Source organism: Pinus tabuliformis, chromosome 2_1 (assembly GCF_031772625.1).
Source record: "Pinus tabuliformis cultivar Carrire ecotype Pingquan chromosome 2_1, CPIR1, whole genome shotgun sequence".
Lineage (NCBI taxonomy): Eukaryota > Viridiplantae > Streptophyta > Pinopsida > Pinales > Pinaceae > Pinus > Pinus tabuliformis.
Window position 1 is genome coordinate 804,366,493 of NC_142299.1, and position 7,389 is coordinate 804,373,881.

The following is a 7,389-nucleotide window of genomic DNA, read 5'->3' on the forward strand; positions in this document are numbered from 1 at the left end:
GGTTAGTGGGCGGGGATATTCGCGGGAATATTCCCATTTAAATATAGCGCGCGGGTGGGTTTAAACAATGGTTTATGCGGGTTTACGGGGGTTTTATGTGGCGGGGTTTAATATTTGATGCCAAAACTTTGGGTTGGGGGCAAAAAGTGGGTTTTTGAGGGTTAGGGAAGAGGTTATTAGTCTGACCAGGTGTCAGATTAATCCCTGCTAAGACACGGATGGGCTAAAAACAGCCCCGGATGGACCACTTTTTCCCGGACTTATAAAAATATGGCTATATTGCCAGGGAGGGACTATTTGCATAGGGGGTTATATGTACATAGCTTTAGTAGGGGAATGGGAAAACTGATATGGAGTTATATAATACTGTTAGTAGTTAATATGAAGGTGATAAGCAGGCGCCAAGGTCAGGGACCTTAGGCTATATTTGGGGAAAAGAACTTGTAAAGAACTGAGATCCTTGAGTGAAGCAGATCTTCACCAAGGCAACTGATATGGAGTATGATGAAACTAAGAGGCTCAAGCAGATCTTGACCTCTTTGGGGAGTTAATAAGTGATTTTTTAGAAGAAGGGGGAGTTAGTTATATCTGCCTTTGAGCTCCTTTGCATGAAAACTACCTGCACTGTGATCTGAAAAGATAAAACACTTTGTACCACAAAATTGATCACAATCTATCATTCTACAACTACACAGCTACCTACCCAGCCTATTTTTCTAACATTTTTTCTTCTTTTTGATCGGGTGCACTTAGGCTTGCAAACCCAAATTTACAATTTTCTTTTGAACATTTCCTATCTAAATCTACACTTATTTCGGCCAGGGCCTAGATTAAACAATTGGGTCCCTTTGATTCTCTACCTATCTACAAAATCTGCCAAGATTAAACTGTTTGGACAGATATCATTCTCTATATTCTAAAAACAGGAAATTGAAACCTAGGGAGGCCAGGATTTAGCTGTTTGGCCTTCCCTTAACTAAAAAACTCATCAAAAATGGAATACAGCAGTGGCATTTGGACCAGCACACTTTCATTGCTTCTTGTGGAAATATGGAACACTGCAGCTTGCAAAGTATGACATATTTGGCATGTAAAAATGTCAATCATGAAAGATGAATACCTGCTGCAGCAGGAGGCTAACACAGTTAACCAGTTTTCACAAGCTATGGTTAAGCCTACCAAGCTATTCTGGAAGGCGGGCAAGCATGTATTGCGCTACTTGAGAGGCACATCGAGATATGGTTTGTGGTACAGACAGGAGGATGAGGTGAAGCTATGTGGCTTCACGGATGCAGATTGGGCAGGGAGCCCAACGGACAGAAAGAGCACATCAGGAGGGGTCTTCAATATTGGATCGACAACAGTTTCTTGGTACAGCAGGAAGCAGAGATCCATGGCACTCAGTTCAACGGAGGCCGAGTATATGGAAACAAGTTTGGCTACATGCAAGGCTATATGGATGAGGAAGATCTTGGTTGGTTTGTTCGGTTTTCATTTGGATCCTACTGTGATTTACTGTGATAACCAGAGTTGCATTAAACTCTCGGCTAATCCTGTATTTCATGATAGATTTAAGCATATTGACATCAGGTACCATCAGATCAGAGATTGTGTGCAGCGGAGAATCATGTTGCTTTCATACATTCCAACGGAGGATCAGGATGCTGATATTCTGACGCAGGCTCTCACCAGGAGCAAATTCGAGTACCACCGAGGCAGGATAGGGGTTGCTGATAATCCATATCTTGTCGAGAGGGAGTGTTGAGATTGCAACAAGATGATGGAGATTAGTGAAAAGAGTCGCCTTCACTAAGTGGGCCCGCAGGCAAATAATGGCGCAAGTTATATTTTTGATCCCAACAGGGATGATCACAGTATGGGTGACCACAGTAAGAGTGATCACAGTATGAGTGATCAAAGTCTATTTTTAGACTGGCTGTCAAAAATAGAAAAGTCAAATATTATTGTCTCATAATAATATTTGGACTACAAACTTGATATTTTTCTCTTGGAGCACTTCAGGATGAGCTACGGATGTGGTACATGCAAATCCCAGAAGGAAATACGTGGTTACCTATGGGATGACTAATATTTGCATGCAGGACTTCAGTTAGAACTCAAGTGAGTTGAGTTTAGGGGACTAGAGGTGCAGTTGATGGAGTTGTGTTCAGTTTAGCTTTGTTAAACTGGTTGTATTTAGTCTAACTGGCAAATAGACTAGAGATGAGTTGGGTGAATTAGTTATTAATTAATTCACAAGTTATTAACTCATAATGCAACTATAGAATACATCATTTAACTCAGTTGCATGTCAATGCATGTTCAGTTCAGCAGGGACGGGTGTTAGAGAATCATATTGCTGTCAGTTGTGACTCTAGTTGTGCATCAGTTCTTGCACAATAAAGGATTGAGTATGCCAATGAGTTTGCTCATGTATTTTCCCATTATTATAGCCTCTGCTCACGTCCAACACAGTGTGAGTGATTCTTTGCAGGTGAAATACGAGTTTGGTAAACCATTCTCATCAATTCTTGAGCAGGTATTGAGCTAGAGAGGCAGGCAAGCAGTGGAATAGATTTGGAGATCAGATATGATCTGTATTGTGTGTAACAGGTGGAGTTGGTATTGGATTGCTTGTGATAAGCATTGTACTTTGTAATGTTACATGGTCTCAATCATTAATATACAGATAGTTGGGGTTTTTAGCGAGATGCTTTCCCCGGGTTACATACTGTGTTAATGTGTGAATGCTCTTGATGTTTTATTGTTATTGATGCTGCTATATTGATGATCAATGTAGAGGAGCTTATGTATTGTGTATGTATTCCACAATAGTACATGATCAGGATAATCTCTGTTGAATATGTGTTAAATTATTCAAAATTTCTACACTAAAAACCTAAAAAAACGCAGTTTAGTGGGTCGAAACAACTTCAGAAGTTCAAGCCCCAAAAAAGCTACTAAAAATAGTAAATGCCACTATAATCAAGAAATTGATGAAACCCACTGGATGTCTAGGTGGAATAGGAGGGTGGCCACCAATATCCACCTGGAGCAAAAAACATTGATTTTGAGTTATTAATCCTAGAAACTCAAACATTTTGGAAAGGTCGTGCTTAGGGCTTTGTGAAGGGATGATGAAAACATGTTCACAGATTTTGATTGATCGGGTTTGCAAGCCTATTGACCAAATGTGACAAAATGGCCTATAACAACAAGTATTATTTTAAAGAGAGGGTTGGATTTGGTTGGTTATCATTCCATTCAAACATGAGTTGGAATTTTACAAGGACAATTGAGTTACTAACCTTCAATCCAATGCTAAGTGAGATCTTCTTTTTCTTAGCATTCGATTTAATTTGTGTTATTTAGTACATGTTTGGAATAAATGCTATGTAGATAATCTAACTTGGGTTTGATTTAATTTGAGCTAGTAGTCACCTAATCTTAGAAAAATACTTGGGCATAATTTAATTTGAGCTAGCTTGTTAAAATTATAGTTTTGAAATGTGCCAATCACGGCATATCTTCATTTCTAAATAATAAACATGGACATATAATAGGCCATTTTCCTTCATCATGTTCGATATATGTGTGTGTCCAACAAGAAACTTCTATCCACTTTCAATGATTAACTATATAACTCTCAAAGATAATAATAATATTGATGAAAATATACATAATATCCATCAAAATTTACCATCTACCCACCCAAAGTATATAATGTTTAGTGCATTTAACAAAATATATAAAAAATTTCCATCATTAACTACAACACTTTACATGCAAAGATTTCTTATAATAAATTTATGTATACATGGCCAATTTGAATTGTAATCCCATCATTAGTTAGGACCAAAAACCACTTTTGAGCTCATCCTATGACTATAATGGCAGGGCATTCATTAACCATTGGTAAATCCAAAGCACCCTACATAGGTCAATGCATTTAGCTAAATCAAGTCACCAATAAAACCTAACTCAATCTTCCAACATTACATGCATGCAAAAGATCAAGTTGTTAAGGAACCTCATGAGAAGATGCAACTATAAATGAAACAAGATGAGGTAAGACTCATTAAGGTGAGGTCTTGGCATCTAAAATTCCTATATTCCATCATCATCTAAAACTCCTATATCCTTATTCATAAGGAAATTAAAAGATACCCCATAATCCTGATAATTACATCAATAGGCCTTGTATTTTGGAATAAGGCTTCTAGAATTTTAATGTAATTATTAAAAATTATTAGATGGATGGTAGGGATTTAACCGCCATGAAATATTTTATAACATTCTTAGGATTAGTCACATATCAAACATTGTGATTTATTTCAAAAGTAGTTATGTCTTAAATTTTACCTTTTTAATTAAATTGATTAATTAAAAAAAAATGTCATATGAATGTGAGTTACCGGTTTTTGGGCATGTGGTATTAGTAGGCCATGTTATTATAAGAAAACCTATTTATAGATTAAGAATTTCCATAGTAAAGTGGAGTGAATATCTAGAATTTAGAATCTTGTTTTATATATATATATATATATATATATAATTCATATATTATTTTTCTTAATAATAATAATATAATTTGGTTAATTTTTTTATGATCTTTTAAATTTTTTATAATTGTTAAATGTATTATGAAATAATTGTTTTGATGTTTATTGACATTTAATAATCATTTAATTTATATGACTACGTTATCCATAAATATAATAAAATATATATTTTATATATTCATTATGAAACAATACATTTTTCTATTTTATTTTTTATTTTTTAATATGATATTTCATAACCAATGCTCTCTCCCTGTCCATAAGTAGGAAAAGAGCATTTCAATATAATTAGCTTAGCAATGGTTGAATGTTAACAACTTTAATACTAGATCTAAGACTTTTGTGATCCATAATCTAGATATCAGTGTTTCGGATTAACATAAATAATTAATTTATATTAACATAACTAATTATTTACAGATAATATTACTATTAGTAAATAATTAGTTTCATAACGGCTAGTATTCTCCAAAAATGAGACCACAAGATTGGTATTACCCTAACAAACAATTAATTATTATAGATAATATAAAACTTGACATTATTTAATAATAAAATTTTTAATAAATAATAAAATAATATATAACAGCGAGTTTCTAACTAAATTATTAAATAATTAACGGCTATTTTTCAACTAATTAACATTGATTTCTCTAATAGCTAACTCTGGGCATGATACATCTTATTCACTCAGATCGATCAATTTCTCACCTTGTCCTGAGGATAAACCACATTGGTTAGTTCGAAATGTCGACCAAATCTTAAAGATGTGATTAATCCGAAAGACTGATATCAACTTTAATACTTTACATCCTTAATATGATATTTCATAACCAATGCACCCTTCTTATCCATAAGTAGAGAAAGTGCTTAACAACTTTAATACTTTACATCCTTCTATATTCTTTAAATTCTTGATATGGTATTTCATAGCCAATGCTCCCTTATTATAATCCATAAGTAGGGAAAGTGCTTACAAAACAATTAGCTTAAATGGTGGAATGTTAACGACTTTAATATTTTACATTCTTAAGCTCTCGGGCACTTGAGGAAGTGTTGAGAATAAAGGGCATGGATATAATACATCTTATAGAGTACTTTTATAATTATAGTTGAATCCATGCTCACGGTTACCATTTTATGACAACATCTCATTTACAATGTGCGATAGTAGATGGAGTGTCGATTAGAAGAGGTGGTGGCATGTCACAATAGCAGATGAGGAATTTCAATTAGGAGAGGTAGCATACCAAAGTCCAAGTTGACATATTTACCACTCTTATTGTATTTTATCGTCATCAAAGCTGCACAACATCTACACTAAATTTATGATCATTTTCATAATCCTTTTCTCTATCATCCAACTTTTTAGGTAATGAATGGAATGTAGCGTATAAAACATTAAGAAGGGCTCAAGAGTCTTCTACGAGTTGACTATGTCGTATTATTGGAAATGCTTATATGATTTTGACATAATATAGCAAGGACCTTCATGTGGTTTGATATGTTAAGAGCAATTAAAAAACCAAAATTATTGGGTGGAAGTTTGATCTATTAGCCTCCTTAACGGCTATTAACGGCTCCTTTACAGCCACAGATGGTTTAGAAACGGTTTGCCATTGATTTCTTTAATTACGGAAAGTATCTGCAGTTAATTAATTTCTTGTTGGGAGCTCCAGGAGTGGTCCATTACTCCCTCTGCAGTTCTCTACCATGTTCTGTGGAACACTTCACACATAGCTAACAGAAGCTTGATGGAAGTTTGGCTATAAATACTTCTGTTTGGTCCCCAAGCTCACAACTCAATCCCATTCAGCCTTACACCATTAAAATTAGAGTGAACAGAGCTTGGAAGTGCCACGCAGGTGAGTGTGAAAGAAGAAGAAGAAGCAGCAGCGGCGCTCTAGCAAGAAGTAGTACTACGCAAGATAAACTTGGCGCCTGCGGAATATGATTTTTCCAAATCTTTTTGGCTTGGTTTCTTATAGCGAAGGATTGAACGCTCATCTGGTAACTCCATCATAAACAAACAAATGTATATTTTATTCCATTTCTCGCCTAAATTACAATGCAACATGTAGGATATTTATTCTATCAATGCACAGAAAATTTCTATGTTTGTCTTTCCCCAAATGCTGTGCGAGAAAATTCCTAATGTGGCACATATGATCCCTCACTTTATTATGTTACACAAGATCCTGGATTAATATTTCTAGTCTTGTAATTGAACAAATTATGGAGTTTTGTTGCTGGGAGTACTTTTATTTTGATGATTTGAAGCTTCTGCCGAGTGTATTTGGATGTTTCGTGTTGGAATATGATTATTTTGAGACATTAAGGGAAGGGACTGCAGTGGAAGCACATCGGAAAGTATCAATGGCCAGAGGTATGATTTCTTGGGTATTCAAGTTTTCGATTCTTTTAGAGTGTTTATTTCGCATTATAGAATCGTTATTAAACTTACATTTGGTATCAAAGCGAATTTTATCTCTACTTGGTGTTTATAGACATGCTCGGTTTGGCTCAATGCCATATTTTGAGAATTTTCTGAATTAAGGCATTTATTTGGAAATATGTACAATTTCTGCTCAATTTTTATGCTTATAATATTTATTTGGTTTAATTATATGCAATTTGGATAATTGTTGTGCAAATTTATTAATTATGCTCATATTTAATTTGCATGAATTGATTATTTATGCTCTAATTAATACATGCTATTTTAGATGAGTATACGAGACCCATCATTGGATATTATGCATGAATATTATAGTTTTATTTATGCAATTTATAATTATTCGCATATCAAGTTAATTTTTGTGCATAA